The sequence below is a fragment of the Coturnix japonica genome, chromosome 17 (genome assembly GCF_054131305.1).
Source record: "Coturnix japonica strain WE chromosome 17, WE-NBRP24, whole genome shotgun sequence".
NCBI classification, from domain to species: domain Eukaryota; kingdom Metazoa; phylum Chordata; class Aves; order Galliformes; family Phasianidae; genus Coturnix; species Coturnix japonica.
The window spans coordinates 11,040,119-11,058,543 of NC_140679.1; positions in this window are offsets into that span (position 1 = coordinate 11,040,119).

Consider the following 18,425-nt stretch of genomic DNA (forward strand, 5'->3'; position numbering starts at 1 on the left):
CTGCCCAAGTGCCACCTCCTGCCTCACAACTTCCACCTCCCGCCCCACAAGTGCCACCTCCTGTCTCACAAGTGCAACCTCCCGCCCCACAACTTCCAAAACCTGCCCCACAAGTGCCACCTCCCGTCACACAACTTCCAACTCCCGCCCCACAAGTGCCACCTCCCGCCCTACAACTTCCACCTCCCGCACCACAACTTCCACCTCCTGCCTCACAAGTTCCACATCCCGCCCCACATGTACCACCTCCTGCCCTACAAGTGCCACCTCCTGCATCACAACTTCCACCTCCCGCCCCACATGTACCACCTCCTGCATCACAACTTCCACCTCCCGCCCCACATGTACCACCTCCTGCATCACAACTTCCACCTCCTGCCCCACATGTACCACCTCCTGCATCACAACTTCCACCTCCCGCCCCACAAGTTCCACCTCCTCCCCCGAAGTGCCACCTCCTGCCCCACAAGCGCCACCTCCCTCTCCACAAACTCCACCTCCCACGCACAAGTGCCACATCCTGCCCTACAAGTGTCACCTCCTGCCCACAAGTGCCACCTTCCGCCCCACAAGTGCCACCTCACACCCTAACAGTGTCAACTTCCGCCCCACAAGTGCCACCTCACGCCCCACAACTTCCACATCCCGCCCCACAAATGCCACCTCCTGCCCTACAAGTGCCATTTCAGGCCCCACAAGTGCCCCCTCTCGCTCCACAAGTGCCACGTCCTGCCCCACAAGTGCCAACTCCCGCCCCACAAGGGCCAAATCCTGCCACGCAACTTCCACCTCCTGCCCCACATCATCCACCTCCCACCCCACAAGTGCCACCTCCTGTGGCACAAGTGCCAATTCCAGCCCTAAAAGTGCCAGCTCATGCTTCACAATTGCCAGCTCCTGCCCCACATCATCCACTCCTGGCCCACAAGTGCCACCTCCTATCCCACATGTGCCAACTCCTGCCCCACAAGTGCCATTTCCTGCACCACATTTGCCACCTCCTGCCCCACAAGTGCCACCTCCTGTACCACATGTGCCAACTCCTGCCCCACAAGTGCCATTTCCTGCACCACATTTGCCACCTCCTGCCCCACAAGTGCCACCTCCCACCCCACAAGTTTAACCTCCGGACACACAATTGCCATCTCCCGCCCCACAAGTGCCATCTCCCGCCCCACAAGTGCCATCTCCCGCCCCACAAGTGCCAAATCCTGACGTGCAACTTCCACCTCCTGCTCCACAATTGCCATCTTCTGCCCCACAAGTGCCACCTCCCGCCACACAAGTGCCACCTCCCGCCCCTCTATAGCCACCTCCTGCCTCACAAGTTACACCTCTTGCCCCACAAGTTACACCTCTTGCCCCACAACGTCGACCCCCGCCCCACATGTGCCACCACCTGACCCACAAGTACCAACTCCTGCCCCACAAGTGCCATTTCCTGCACCACATTTGCCGCGTTCTGCCCCACAAGTGCCGGCTCCTGCCCCACAAGTGCTACCTCTCGCCCCACAACCTCAACCTCCAGCCACACAAGTGCCACCTCACTCCCCACAAGGGCCACCTCCCGCCCCAGAAGTGCCACAACCCGCCCCACAAATCCAACTCCTGACCCACAAGTGCCACCTCCCGCCCCACAACTTCCACCTCACCCCCCACAAGTTCTACCACCCACCCCACAAGTGCCACCTGCAGCCCCAGAAGTGTCAAATCCTGCCACACAACTTCCACATCCAGCCCCACAAGTGCCACCTCCCACCCCACAACTTCCTCTTCCCGCCCAACAACAGCCTCCTCCAGCCCCACAAGTGCCTCCTCCTGCCACACAAGTGCCACCTCCTGCCCCACAAGTGCCACTTCCTGCCCCACAAGTGCTACCTACTTCCCCACAAGGGCCACCTCCTGCCCCACATCATCCACCTCCTGCCTCACAAATGCCTCCTCCTGACCCACAATTGCCACCTGCCGCCCCACAACTTCCACCTCACTCCCCACAAGGGCCACCTCCCGCCCCAGAAGTGCCACAACCCGCCCCACAAATCCAACTCCTGACCCACAAGTGCCACCTCCCGCCCCACAAGTTCCACCTTCCGCACCACAAGTGCCACCTCCTGCCCCACAAGTGCCACCTCCCGACCCACATGTGCCAACTTCTGCCCCACAAGTGCCAGCTCCTGCCCCTCAAGTGTCACCTCCTCCCCACAAGTGCCACCTTCTGCTCCACAAGTGCCACTTCCTGCCGCACAAGTGATACCTCCAGCCCCACAACTGCCACCACCCGCCCTACAACTTCCACCTCCCGCCTCACAAGTGCAACCTCCAGGCCCACAAGTGCCACCTCCAGTTCCACAAGAATTAACCCCTTGCCCCACAAGTGCCACCTCCTGCCCCACAAGTGCCACCTCCCACCCCACAAGTGCCACGTCCTTCCCAATTGCCACGTCCTGTCCCACAAGTGCCACCTCCTGCCGTACAAGTGCCACCCTCTGCCCCACAATTGCCAATTCTTGCCCCACAATTGCCAATTCTTGCCCCACAACTTCCACCTCCCACCCCATAACTTCCACCTCCCGTCCCACAGCTTCCACATCCTGCCCCACAAGTGCCCGATCCTGCCCCAGAAGTACCACCACCTGACCCACAAGTGCCAATTCCTGCCCCACAAGTGCCAGCTCATGCCCCACAAGTGCCAGCTCCTGCCCCACAAGTGCCAGCTCTTGCCTCACAGGTGCCACCTCCTGCCCCACAATTGCCACCTCCTGCCCCACAAGTGCCAACTCCTGCCCCACAAGTGCCACCTCCCGCCAAACAACTGACACCACCTGCCCCACAAGTGCCACCTCCCACCAAACAACTGACACCTCCTGCCCCACAAGTGTCACTTCCTGCCCAACAAGTTCCACCTCTTGACCTACAAGTGCCACCTCCTGCCCCATAAGTTTCACCTCTCGCCCAACAAATGCCACCACCTCCCCCAAAAGCGCCACCTCCTGCCCCACAGGTGCCATTTCCTGCCCCACAACATCCACCTCCCACGCACAAGTGCAACCTACCGCCCCACAACTTCCACCTCCTGCCCCACAAGTGCCAACACCTGCCCCACAAGTGCCACCTCCTGCCCCACAAGTGCCACCTCCCGCCCCACAAGTGCCACCTGTCACCCTGCAAGTCCAGCTCCTCTCGCCCCACAAGTGCCAGCTCATGCTTCACAAGTGCCAGCTCCTGCCCCACATCATCAACTTCCTGCCCCACAAGTGCCACCTCCAACCCCACAAAGACAGCCTCCTGCCCCACATCATCCACCTCCTGCCCCAGAAGTGCCAATTCCTGCCCCACATGTGCCAACTCCTGCCCCACAAGTGCCACCTCCTGCCCCACAAGTGCCAACTCCTGCCCCACAAGTGCCAACTCCTGCCCCACATGTTCCACCTACCACCCCACAAATTCCAACTCCTGCCCCACAAGTGCCAGCTCCTGCCCGACAAGAGCCACTTCCTGCCCCACAAGTACCTCTTCCCTCCCAACAAGTTCCAATTTCCGCCCCACAAGTGCCACCTCCTGCCCCACAAATGCAACCTCCTGCCCCACAAGTGCCACCTTTCGCCCCACAAATGCCACCTCCCGCTCCACAACTTCCACCTCCTGCCCCACAAGTGCCACCTCCCGACCCACAAGTGCCACCTCACGCCCAACATCTACCACCTCCCACCCCAAAACATCCATCTCCTGGCCCACAAGTGCCACCTCCCGCCTCACAACTTCCACGTAACGTCCCACAACTTCCACATCCTGCCCCAGAAGTGCCAGCTGCAGCTCCACATCATCCAACTCCCGCCCCACAAGTGCCATGTCCAGCCCCACAATATCTGCCTCCTGCCACAAAAGTGTCAACTCCTGCCCCATAAGTTCCATATCCCGCCCCACAAGTGCCACCTCCCACCCCACAAGTGCCACCTCCTGCCCCACAAGTTCCACTTCCGCCCCACAAGTGCCACCTCCTGCCCAACAAGTGCCATTTCTTACCCCACAGGTTCCAAATCCTACCCCACTGGTGCCATTTCCTGCCCCACAAGTGCCATTTCCCCCCCCACATGTGCCAACTCCTGCCTTACAAGTTTCACCTACCACCCCACAAATTCCACCTCCCACCCCACAAGTTCCACCTCCTGCCCCAAAAGTGCCAATTCCTGCCCCAAAAGTGACAGCTCATGCTTCACAAATGCCAGCTCATGCCCCACATCATCAACTTCCTGCCCCACAAGTGCCACCTCTAACCCCACAAAGACAGCCTCCTGCCCCACATCATCCACCTCCTGCCCCACAAGGGCCAATTCCTGCCCCACAAGTGCCAGCTCATGCCCCACAAGTGCCAGCTCCTGCCCCACATGTTCCACCTACCACCCCACAAATTCCACCTCATGCCCAACAAGTGCCAACTCCCAACCCACAAATGCCAATTCCTGCCCCACAAGTGCCAGCTCATGCCCCACAAGTGCCACCTCCTGCACCACATCGTCCACCTCCCACCCAACAATTGCCACCACCTGCCCCACAAGTGCTAATTCCTGCCCCACATGTGCCAGCTCATGCTTCACAAGTGCCACATTTGTCCACACCACTGCCACCTCCCCCCCCAAATAAACAACCTCCTGCCCCACAAGTGTCACTGACTGACCAACTTCCTCCTCCTGACCCACAAGTGCCAGCTCCTGCCCCACAAGAGCCACTACCTGCCCCACAAGTACCTCTTCCCTCCCAACAAGTTCCAATTTCCGCCCCACAAGTGCCACCTCCTGCCCCACATCATCCACCTCCCGCCCCACAATTGCCACCTCCCGCCCCAAAAGTGCCACCTCCTGCCCCACAAGTGCAACCTCCTGCTCCACAAGTGCCACCTCCTGCCCCACATCGTCCACCTCCCACCCAACAAGTGCCACCACCTGCCCCACAAGTGCCAATTCCTGCCCCACATGTGCCAGCTCATGCTTCACAAGTGCCAGCTCCTGCACTACGTCATCCACTTCCTGCTCACAAGTGCCACCTCCTGACCGACAAAGACATCCTCCTGCCCCATAAGTGCCAATTTCTGCCCCACAAGTGCCAGCTCATTCCCCTGAAGTGCCACATTTGTCCACACCACTGCCACCTCCCCCCCCAAATAAACAACCTCCTGCCCCACAAGTGTCACTGACTGACCAACTTCCTCCTCCTGACACACAAGTGCCAGCTCCTGCCCCACAAGTGCCAGCTCCTGCCCCACAAGAGCCACTTCCTGCCCCACAAGTACCTCTTCCCTCCCAACAAGTTCCAATTTCCGCCCAACAAGTACCACCTCCTTCTGCACAAGTTCCACCTCCTGCCCTAAAAGCTCCATTTCCTGCCCCACAAGTGCCACCTCCTGCCCTACAACTTCCACCTCCTGGCCCACAAGTGCCACCTCCCGCCCTACAACTGCCAAACCCTGCCCCAAAACTTCCACCTCCTGCCCAACAATTTCCAACTCGTGCCCCACAATTGCCACCTCCTGCCACACAAATGCCACCTTCTGCCTCAAAATGCCACCTCCTGCCCAACAACTCCAACCTCCCGCCCCACAAGTACCACCTCCTGCTCCACAAGTTCCACCTCCTGCCCCATAAGTTCCACCTTACGCCCCACAAGTGCCATCTCCTGCCCCAAAAGCTCAATTTCCTGCCCCATCAGTGCCACCTCCCGCACAAGTGCCAACTCCTGCCCCATAAGTGCCAATTTCTGCCCCACAAGTGCCACTTCCCGCCTTACAAATGCCACCTCCTGCCCCACAACTTTCACCTCCTGCCCCACAAGTGCAACCTCCCTGCCCACGAGTGACACAATCTGCCCAAGTGCCACCTCCTGCCTCACAACTTCCACCTCCCGCCCCACAAGTGCCACCTCCTGTCTCACAAGTGCAACCTCCCGCCCCACAACTTCCAAAACCTGCCCCACAAGTGCCACCTCCCGTCACACAACTTCCAACTCCCGCCCCACAAGTGCCACCTCCCGCCCTACAACTTCCACCTCCCGCACCACAACTTCCATCTCCTGCCTCACAAGTTCCACATCCCGCCCCACATGTACCACCTCCTGCCCTACAAGTGCCACCTCCTGCATCACAACTTCCACCTCCCGCCCCACATGTACCACCTCCTGCATCACAACTTCCACCTCCCGCCCCACATGTACCACCTCCTGCATCACAACTTCCACCTCCCGCCCCACATGTACCACCTCCTGCATCACAACTTCCACCTCCCGCCCCACATGTACCACCTCCTGCATCACAACTTCCACCTCCCGCCCCACATGTACCACCTCCTGCATCACAACTTCCACCTCCCGCCCCACATGTACCACCTCCTGCATCACAACTTCCACCTCCCGTCCCACATGTACCACCTCCTGCATCACAACTTCCACCTCCCGCCCCACAAATGCCACCTCCTGCCCCACAAGTGCCACCTCAGGCCCCACAAGTGCCCCCTCCCGCTCCACAAGTGTCACGTCCTGACCCACAAGTGCCACCTCCCGCCCCTCTATAGCCACCTCCTGCCCCACAAGTTACACCTCTTGCCCCACAACGTCGACCCCCGCCCCACATGTGCCACCACCTGACCCACAAGTGCCAACTCCTGCCCCACAAGTGCCATTTCCTGCACCACATTTGTCCCGTCCTGCCCCACAATTGCCGGCTCCTGCCCCACAAGTGCCGACTCCTGCCCCACAAGTGCCACCTCCCGCCCCACAAGTGCCACCTCCCGCCCCACAAGTGCCACCTCCCGCCCCACAAGTGCCACCTCCCGCCCCACAAGTGCCACCTCCTGCTCAACTAGTGCCACGTGCTGCCCCACAACTTCCATTTCCCGCCCCACAAGTGCCACCTCCCGCCCCACAAGTGCCGCCTCCAGCCACACAAGTGCTAAATCGTGCCGCACAACTTCCACCTCCCGCCCCACAACTGCCACCTCCCGCCTTAAAAGTGCCACCTCCCGACCCACAAGTGCCTCCTCCTGTCCCACAGTTGTCACCTCCCGCTCCACAATTTACACCTCACCCCCCACAAGTTCTACCACCCACCCCACAAGTGCCACCTGCAGCCCCAGAAGTGTCAAATCCTGCCACACAACTTCCACATCCAGCCCCACAAGTGCCACCTCCCACCCCACAACTTCCACTTCCCGCCCAACAACAGCCTCCTCCTGCCCCACATGTGCCTCCTCCTGCCCCACAAGTGCCTACTCCTACCACACAAGTTCCACCTCCTGCCCCACAAGTGCCACTTCCTGCCCCACAAGTGCTACCTACTTCCCCACAAGTGCCACCTCCTGCCCCACATCATCCACCTCCTGCCTCACAAATGCCTCCTCCTGACCCACAATTGCCACCTGCCGCCCCACAACTTCCACCTCACGCCCCACAAGTGCCACCTCCCGCCCCACAAGTGCCACAACCCGCCCCACAAATCCAACTCCTGCCCCACAAGTGCCACCTCCCGACCCACATGTGCCAACTTCTGCCCCACAAGTGCCAGCTCCTGCCCCTCAAGTGTCACCTCTTCCCCACAAGTGCCACCTTCTGCTCCACAAGTGCCACTTCCTGCCGCACAAGTGATACCTCCAGCCCCTCAACTGCCACCACCCACCCCACAACTTCCACCTCCCGCCTCACAAGTGCAACCTCCAGGCCCACAATTGCAGCCTCCTGTTCCACAAGAATTAACTCCTGCCCCACAAGTGCCACCTCCTGCCCTTCAAGAGCCACTTCTTGCCCCACAAGTAACATTTCCTGCCCCACAAGTGCCAACCTCTGCCCAACAAGTGCTATGACCCAGCCCACAAGTGCCAACTCCTGCCCCACTAGTGCCACCTCCCGCCCCACAAGTGCCACCACCCTCCCCACAACTTCAACCTCCTTCCCCAAAACATCCACCTCCCGCCCCACAGGTGTCAGCATCTGCCCCACAACTTCCACCTCACGCCCCACAAGTGCCACCTCCTGCCCCACAAGTGCCACAACCCGCACCACAAATCCAACTGCTGACCCACAAGTTCCACCTCCCGCCCCACAAGTTCCACCTCCCGCCCCACAAGTTCCACCTCCCGCCCCACAAGTGCCACCTCCCGACCCACATAATCCACGTCCTGCTCCAAAATTGCCACCTCCTGCCCCACAAGTGCCACCTCCTGCCCCACCAGTTCCACTGCCCGCCCCACAAGTACCACCTCCTGACCCACAAGTGCCACTACGTGACCCACAATTGCCACCTCCCGTCTCACAATTGCAACTCTCGCCCAACAAGTGCCACCTCCTGCCCCACAATTGCCACCACCCCCCCAACAAGTGCCACCTCCCGCCCCACAAGTACCACATCCCACCCCACAAGTGCAACCTCCTGCCCCACAAGTGCCAACTCTCGCCCCACAAGTGCCAACTCCTGCCCCACAACATCCACCTCACGCTCCAAAAGTGCCACCTCCTGCCCCACAAGTGCTACTTCCTGCCTTACAAGTGCCACTTCCCGCTGCACAAGTGACACCTCCAGCCCCACAGCTGCCACAACCCGCCCCACAACTTCCACATCCCACCTCACAACTGCAAGCTCCTGCCCCACAATTGCCAACTCCTGCCCCACAAGTGCCACCTCATGTCCCTCAATTTTCACCTTATGCCCCAAAAGTGCCACCTCCCGCCCAACAAGTGCAACATCTCGCCCCACTAGTGCCACGTCCCGGCCCAAAATTGCTACCTCCTGCCCCACATCATCCACCTCCTGTTCCACAAATGTCACCTCCTGACCCACAACTTCCACCTCCTGCCCCACAAGTGCCACCTTCTGCCTCACAAGTGCCACCCCTTGCCCCACAAGTGCCACATCCCACCGCACAATTTCCAACTCTTGTTACACAAGTCCCACCTCCTGCCCAACAACAGCCTCCTCCTGCCCCACAAGTGCCACCTCCTGCCCCACAAGTGCCACCTCCCACCTCACAAGTGCCACGTCCTTCCCAATTGCCACGTCCTGTCCCACAAGTGCCACCTCCTGCCGTACAAGTGCCACCCTCTGCCCCACAATTGCCACTTCTTGCCCCACAATTGCCAATTCTTGCCCCACAACTTCAACCTCCCACCCCATAACTTCCACCTCCCGTCCCACAGCTTCCACATCCTGCCCCACAAGTGCCCGATCCTGCCCCAGAAGTACCACCACCTGACCCACAAGTGCCAACTCCTGCCCCACAAGTGCCACCTCCTGTCCCACATTTACCAACTCCTGCCCCACAAGTGCCATTTCCTGCCCCACATCTGTTGCATACCACCCCACAAATTCCACGTCCCGCCACACAAGTGCCACCTCCCGCTTCACAACTTCCACATCCTGCCCTACAAGTGCCACCTCCCGCCATAAAATGCCACCTCCCGTCCCTCTATCACCACCTCCTGCCCCACAAGTTACACCCCCACCCCACAGATACCACCACCTGCACCACAAGTACCACCTCCTGCAAACAAATGCCATTTCTTAAACCACAGGTCCAAACTCCTGCCCCACAAGTGCCACCTCCTGTCCCACATGTGCCACCTCCTGCCCCACAAGTGCCACCTCCCGCCCCACAAGTGCCACCTCCCGCCAAACAACTGACACCTCCTGCCCCACAAGTGTCACCTCCTGCCCAACAAGTTCCACCTCTTGACCTACAGGTGCCACCTCCTGCCCCATAAGTTTCTCCTCTCGCCCAACAAATGCCACCATCTCCCCCAAAAGCGCCACCTCCTGCCCCACAGGTGCCATTTCCTGCCCCACAACATCCACCTCCCACGCACAAGTGCAACCTACCGCCCCACAACTTCCACCTCCTGCCCCACAAGTGCCAACACCTGCCCCACAAGTGCCACCTCCTGCCCCACAAGTGCCACCTCCTGCCCGACAAGTGCCACTTCCTGCCCCACAAGTACCTCTTCCCTCCCAACAAGTTCCAATTTCCGCCCTGCAAGTGCCACCTCCTGCCCCACAAGTGCAACCTCCTGCCCCACAAATGCCACCTTTCGCCCCACAAATGCCACCTCCCGCTCCACAAATTCCACCTCCTGCCCCACAAGTGCCACCTCCCGACCCACAAGTGCCACATCACGCCCAACATCTACCACCTCCCACCCAACAAGTGCCACCTCCCGCCCTACAACTTCCATCTCCTGCCCCACAAGTGCCACCTCCTTCCTCAAAAGAGCCACCTCCCACCCTACAACTTCAACATTCCACCACACAAGTGCCAACTCCTGCCCGTGTTCCACATCCGGCCCCACAAGTGCCAACTCCTGCCGCACAACTGACAATTCCTGCCCCAAAAGTGACAGCTCATGCTTCACAACTGCCAGCTCCTGCCCCACATCATACACCTCCTGCCCCACAAGTGCCAGCTCCTGCCGTACAAGTGCCACTTCCTTCACCACAGGTACCCCATCCCACCCCACAAGTTTCAATTCCTGCCATACAAGTGCCACCTCCTTCCCCACAAGTGCCACCTCCTGCCCCACAAGTACCACCTCCTGCCCCACAAGTGCCACCTCCCGCCAAACAACTGACACCTCCTGCCCCACAAGTGCCACCTCCCGCCAAACAACTGACACCTCCTACCCCACAAGTGCCACCTCCCGCCAAACAACTGACACCTCCTGCCCCACAAGTGTCACCTCCTGCCCAACTAGTTCCACCTCTTGACCTACAAGTGTCACCTCCTGCCCCATAAGTTTCACCTCTCGCCCAACAAATGCCACCACCTCCCCCAAAAGCGCCACCTCCTGCCCCACAGGTGCCATTTCCTGCCCCACAACATCCACCTCCCACGCACAAGTGCAACCTACCGCCCCACAACTTCCACCTCCTGCCCCACAAGTGCCAACACCTGCCCCACAAGTGCCAACACCTGCCCCACAAGTGCCACCTCCTGCCCCGCCAGTTCCACCTGTCACCCTGCAAGTCCAGCTCCTGCCTCACAAGTGCCAGCTCATGCTTCACAAGTGCCACCTCCTGCCTCACAAAGACCACCTCCTGCCCCACATCATCCACCTCCTCCCCCACAAGTGACAATACTTGTTCCACAAGTGCCACCTCCCGCCCCACAAATGCCAAATCCTGCCCTGCAACTTCCACCTCCTGCCCCACAAGTGCCAATTCCTGCCCCACAAGTGCCAGCTCATGCTTCACAAGTGCCAGCTCCTGCCCCACATCATCCACTTCCTGCTCACATGTGCCACCTCCTGTCCGACAAAGACCACCTCCTGCCCCACATCATCCACCCCCTGCCCCACAAGTGCCACCTCCTGCCCCACATCATCCACCCCCTGCCCCACAAGTGCCACCTCCTGCCCCACAACGACCACCCCCTGCCCTACAAGTGCCAGCTCATTCCCCTGAAGTGCCAGCTCCATCCCCACAAGTGCCACATTTTGCCACACCACTGCCACCTCCCCCCCCAAATAATCCACCTCCTGCCCCACAAGTGTCACTGACCGCCCAACTTCCTCCTCCTGACACACAACTGCAACCTCCTGCCCCACAAGTGCCAGCTCCTGCCCGACAAGAGCCACTTCCTGCCCCACAAGTACCTCTTCCCTCCCAACAAGTTCCAATTTCCGCCCCACAAGTGCCACCTCCTGCCCCACAAGTGCAACCTCCTGCCCCACAAATGCCACCTTTCGCCCCACAAATGCCACCTCCCGCTCAACAACTTCCACCTCCTGCCCCACAAGTGCCATTTCCTGACGCACTAGTGCCACCTAACGCCCAACATATACCACCTCCCACCCCACAAGTGCCACCTCCCGCCCTAAAACTTCCACCATCTGCCCCACAAGTGCCACCTCCTGCCCCACAAGTGCCACCTCTAACCCCACAAAGACAGCCTCCTGCCCCACATCATCCAACTCCTGCCCCACAAGTGCCAATTCCTGCCCCACGAGTGCCACCCCTTACCCCACAGGTGCCACCTCCTACCCCACAAAGACCACCTCCTGCCCCACATCATCCACCTCCTGCCCCACATCATCCACCTCCTCCCCCAAAACTGACAATACCTGTTCCACAAGTGCCACCTCCCGCCCCACAACTTCAACATCCCGCCACACAAGTGCCGACTCCTGGCAACGTGTGCCACATCCTGCCCCACAAGTGCCAGCTCCTGCCCCACATGTTCCACCTACCATCCCACAAATTCCACCTCATGCCCCACAAGTGCCAACTCCCAACCCACAAATGCCAAATCCTGCAATGCAACTTCCACCTCCTGCTCCACAAGTGCCACCTCCTGCCCCACATCGTCCACCTCCCACCCAACAAGTGCCACCACCTGCCCCACAAGTGCCAATTCCTGCCCCACATGTGCCAGCTCATGCTTCACAAGTGCCAGCTCCTGCACTACGTCATCCACTTCCTGCCCCACAAGTGCCACCTCCGGACCGACAAAGACATCCTCCTGCCCCATAAGTGCCAATTTCTGCCCCACAAGTTCCAGCTCATTCCCCTGAAGTGCCACATTTGTCCACACCACTGCCTCCTCCCCCCCAAATAATCCACCTCCTGCCCCACAAGTGTCACTGACTGACCAACTTCCTCCTCCTGACACACAAGTGCAACCTCCTGCCCCACAAGTGCCAGCTCCTGCCCGACAAGAGCCACTTCCTGCCCTACAAGTACCTCTTCCCTCCCAACAAGTTCCAATTTCCACCCCACAAGTGCCACCTCCTGCCCCACAAGTGCAACATCCTGCCCCACATCGTCCACCTCCCACCCAACAAGTGCCACCACCTGCCCCACAAGTGCCAATTCCTGCCCCACAAGTGCCAGTTCATGCCCCGCAAGTGCCACATTTGTCCACACCACTGCCACCTCCCCCCCCAAATAATCCACCTCCTGCCCCACAAGTGTCACTGACTGACCAACTTCCTCCTCCTGACCCACAAGTGCCAGCTCCTGCCCCACAAGAGCCACTTCCTGCCCCACAAGTACCTCTTCCCTCCCAACAAGTTCCAATTTCCGCCCCACAAGTGCCACCTCCTGCCCCACATCATCTACCTCCCGCCCCACAATTGCAACCTCCTGCCCCACAAGTGCCACCTCCCGCCCAACAATTGTGGCCACATGACAAACAAGTTCCACTTCCGCCCCACAGGTGCCACCTCCTGCCCCACATCATCCACCTCCCACGCACAAGTGCAACCTACCGCCCCACAACTTCCACCTCCTGCCCCACAAGTGCCAACACCTGCCACACAAGTGCCAACACCTGCCCCACAAGTGACACCTCCTGCCCCACAAGTGCCACCTCCTGCCCCGCCAGTTCCACCTGTCACCCTGCAAGTCCAGCTCCTGCCCCACAAGTGCCAGCTCATGCTTCACAAGTGCCAGCTCCTGCCCCACAAAGACAGCCTCCTGCCCCACATCATCCACCTCCTCCCCCACAGTGACAATACCTGTTAGACAAGTGCAACCTCCAGCCCCACAACTTCAACATCCCGCCACACAAGTGCCGACTCCTGGCAACGTGTGCCACATCCTGCCCCACAAGTGCCAGCTCCTGCCCCACATGTTCCACCTACCACCCCACAAATTCCACCTCATGCCCCACAAGTGCCAACTCCCAACCCACAGATGCCAAATCCTGCAATGCAACTTCCACCTCCTGCTCCACAAGTGCCACCTCCTGCCCCACATCGTCCACCTCCCACCCAACAAGTGCCACCACCTGCCCCACAAGTGCCAATTCCTGCCCCACATTTGCCAGCTCATGCTTCACAAGTGCCAGCTCCTGCACTACATCATCCACTTCCTGCTCACAAGTACTACCTCCTGACCGACAAAGACATCCTCCTGCCCCACAAGTGCCAATTCCTGCCCCACAAGTGCCAGTTCATGCCCCACAAGTGCCACATTATTCCACACCACTGCCTCCTCCCCCCCAAATAATCCACCTCCTGCCCCACAAGTGTCACTGACTGACCAACTTCCTCCTCCTGCCCCACAAGTGCCAGCTCATGCCCCACAAGTGCCAGCTCCTGCCCCACAAGAGCCAATTCCTTCACCACAGGCACCCCATCCCACCCCACAAGTTTCAATTCCTGCCCCACAAGTGCCACCTCCTTCCCCACAAGTGCCACCTCCTGTCCCACATGTGCCACCTCCTGCCCCACAAGTGCCACCTCCTGCCCCACAAGTGCCACCTCCCGCTAAACATCTGACACCTCCTGCCCCACAAGAGCCACCTCCTGCCCAACTAGTTCCACCTCTTGACCTACAAGTGCCACCTCCTGCCCCATAAGTTTCACCTCTCGCCCAACAAATTCCACCACCTCCCACAAAATCGCCACCTCCTGCCCCACAGGTGCCATTTCCTGCCCCACAACATCCACCTCCCACGCACAAGTGCAACCTACCGCCCCACAACTTCCACCTCCTGCCCCACAAGTGCCAATTCCTGCCCCACAAGTGCCAGTTCATGCCCCACAAGTGCCACATTTGTCCACACCACTGCCTCCTCCCCCCCAAATAATCCACCTCCTGCCCCACAAGTGTCACTGACTGACCAACTTCCTCCTCCTGGCCCACAAGTGCCAGCTCCTGCCCCACAAGTGCCAGCTCCTGCCCCACAAGAGCCACTTCCTGCCCCACAAGTACCTCTTCCCTCCCAACAAGTTCCAATTTCCGCCCCAGAAGTGCCACCTCCTGCTCCACAAGTTCCACCTCCTGCCCCATAAGTTCCACCTTACGCCCCACAAGTGCCATCTCCTGCCCCAAAAGCTCAATTTCCTGCCCCATCAGTGCCACCTCCCGCACCACAAGTGCCACCTCCTGCCCCATAAGTGCCAATTTCTGCCCCACAAGTGCCACTTCCCGCCTTACAAATGCCACCTCCTGCCCCACAACTTTCACCTCCTGCCCCACAAGTGCAACCTCCCAGCCCACGAGTGACACAATCTGCCCAAGTGCCACCTCCAGCCTCACAACTTCCACCTCCCGCCCCACAAGTGCTACTTCCCTGCTCACGAGTGCCACATCCCGCCCCACATGTACCACCTCCTGCATCACAACTTACACCTCCCGCCCCACATGTACCACCTCCTGCATCACAACTTCCACCACCCGCCCCACATGTACCACCTCCTGCATCACAACTTCCACCTCCCGCCCCACAAGTTCCACCTCCTCCCCACAAGTGCCACCTCACGCCCCACAAGCGCCACCTCCCTCTCCACAAACTCCACCTCCCACGCACAAGTGCCACATCCTGCCCACAAGTGTCACCTCCTGCCCACAAGTGCCACCTTCCGCCCCACAAGTGCCACCTCACGCCCCACAACTTCCACATCCCGCCCTACAAATGCCACCTCCTGCCCTACAAGTGCCACCTCAGGCCCCACAAGTGCCCCCTCCCGATCCACAAGTGCCACGTCCTGCCCCACAAGTGCCATCTCCCGCCCCACAAGGGCCAAATCCTGACACACAACTTCCACCTCCTGCCCCACATCATCCACCTCCCACCCCACAAGTGCCACCTCCTGCCGCACAACGGCCAATTCCAGCCCTAAAAGTGCCAGCTCATGCTTCACAATTGCCAGCTCCTGCCCCACATCATCCACCTCCTGCCCCACAAGTGCCACCTCCTATCCCACATGTGCCAACTCCTGCCCCACAACTGCCATTTCCTGCACCACATTTGCCACCTCCTGCCCCACAAGTGCCACCTCCCGCCCTACAACTTCCACCTCCCGCACCACAACTTCCACCTCCTGCCTCACAAGTTCCACATTCTCCCGCCCCACAACTTCCAACTCCTGGCCCACAAGTGCGACCTCCTGCCCCACCATTACCACCTCCTGCCCAACAATTTCCACCTCCTGCCCCACAAGTGCCACAACCTGCTCCACAATTTCAACGTCCTGCCTTACAAGTGCCACATTCTGCCCCACAAGTGTAGGCTCCTGCTCCACAAGTGCCACCTCCCGAACCACAACCTCAACCTCTGGCCCCACAAGTCCCACATCCCGCCCCACAAGTGCCACCACCCGCCCCACAAGTGCCACCTTCTGTTCCACAATTTCCACCTCCTGCCCCACAAGTGTTGCATTTTGCCCCACAAGTGCCACCTCCCGACCCACAAGTGCCAACTCCTGCCCCGCAACTTCCATCTCCTGCTCCACAAGTGCCACCTCGAACCGCACAATTGCAACCGCCTTCCCCATATCAACCACCTCCCATCCAACAAGTGCCACCTCCTGCCCCACAAGTGCCAATTCCTGCCCCACAAGTGCCAGCTCATGCTTCATAAGTGCCAGCTCCTGCCCCTCATCATCCACCTCCTGCCCCACAAGTGCCACCTCCTGACCCACAACATCAATCTCCAGCCCCACAAGAGCCGCCTCCTGCCCGACAAGTTACACCTGCTACAAGTTCCACAAGTGCCACCTCCCTGCTCACGAGTGCCACATCCCGCCCCACATGTACCACCTCCTGCATCACAACTTCCACCTCCCGCCCCACATGTACCACCTCCTGCATCACAACTTCCACCTCCCGCCCCACATGTACCACCTCCTGCATCACAACTTACACCTCCCGCCCCACATGTACCACCTCCTGCATCACAACTTCCACCTCCCGCCCCACATGTACCACCTCCTGCATCACAACTTCCACCTCCCGCCCCACATGTACCACCTCCTGCATCACAACTTCCACCTCCCGCCCCACATGTACCACCTCCTGCATCACAACTTCCACCTCCCGCCCCACAAGTTCCACCTCCTCCCCACAAGTGTCACCTCCCACCCCACAAGTGCCACCTCCAGCCCCACCATTTCCACCGCCCGCCCCACAAGTACCACCTCCTGACCCAGAAGTGCCACTACGTGACCCACAATTGCCACCTCCCGTCTCACAATTGCAACTCTCGCCCAACAAGTGCCACCTCCTGCCCCACAATTGCCACCCCCCCCCCAACAAGTGCCACCTCCCGCCCCACAAGTACCACATCCCACCCCACAAGTGCAACCTCCTGCCCCACAAGTGCCAACTCTCGCCCCACAAGTGCCAACTCCTGCCCCACAACATCCACCTCACGCTCCAAAAGTGCCACCTCCTGCCCCACAAGTGCTACTTCCTGCCTTACAAGTGCCACTTCCCGCTGCACAAGTGACACCTCCAGCCCCACAGCTGCCACAACCCGCCCCACAACTTCCACATCCCGCCTCACAACTGCAAGCTCCTGCCCCACAATTGCCAACTCCTGCCCCACAAGTGCCACCTCATGTCCCTCAATTTTCACCTTATGCCCCAAAAGTGCCACCTCCCGCCCAACAAGTGCAACATCTCGCCCCACTAGTGCCACGTCCCGGCCCAAAATTGCTACCTCCTGCCCCACATCATCCACCTCCTGTTCCACAAATGTCACCTCCAGACCCACAACTTCCACCTCCTGCCCCACAAGTGCCACCTTCTGCCTCACAAGTGCCACCCCTTGCCCCACAAGTGCCACATCCCACCGCACAATTTCCACCTCTTGTTACACAAGTCCCACCTCCCGCCCAACAACAGCATCCTCCTGCCCCACAAGTGCCACCTCCTGCCCCACAAGTGCCACCTCCCACCCCACATGTGCCACGTCCTTCCCAATTGCCACGTCCTGTCCCACAAGTGCCACCTCCTGCCGTACAAGTGCCACCCTCTGCCCCACAATTGCCACTTCTTGCCCCACAATTGCCAATTCTTGCCCCACAACTTCAACCTCCCACCCCATAACTTCCACCTCCCGTCCCACAGCTTCCACATCCTGCCCCACAAGTGCCCGATCCTGCCCCAGAAGTACCACCACCTGACCCACAAGTGCCAACTCCTGCCCCACAAGTGCCACCTCGCATCCCGCAAGTGCCACATCCCGCCCCACAAGTGCGACCTCCTGCCTTACAAGTGCCAATTCCTGCTTCACAAATGCCAGCTCATGCTCCACAATTGCCAACTCCTGCCCCACATCATCCACCTCCTGCCCCACAAGTGCCAGCTCCTGCCCCACAAGTGCCACCTACCACGCCACAAATTCGACCTCCTGCCCCACAAGTTCCACCTCCCACCCCACAAGTGCCAAATCCTGCCACGCAACGTCCACATCCTGCTCCACAATTGCCACATCCTGCCCCACATCATCCACCTCCCATCCAACAAGTGCCACCACCTGCCGCACAACTGCCAATTCCTGCCCCACAAGTGCCAGCTCATGCTTCACAAGTGCCAGCTCCTGCCCCTCATCATCCACCTCCTGCCCCACAAGTGCCACCTCCCGCCCAACAATTGTGGCCACATGACAAACAAGTGAAAAATCCCACCCCGCAAGTGCCACTACATGCCCAACAGGTGCCACCTC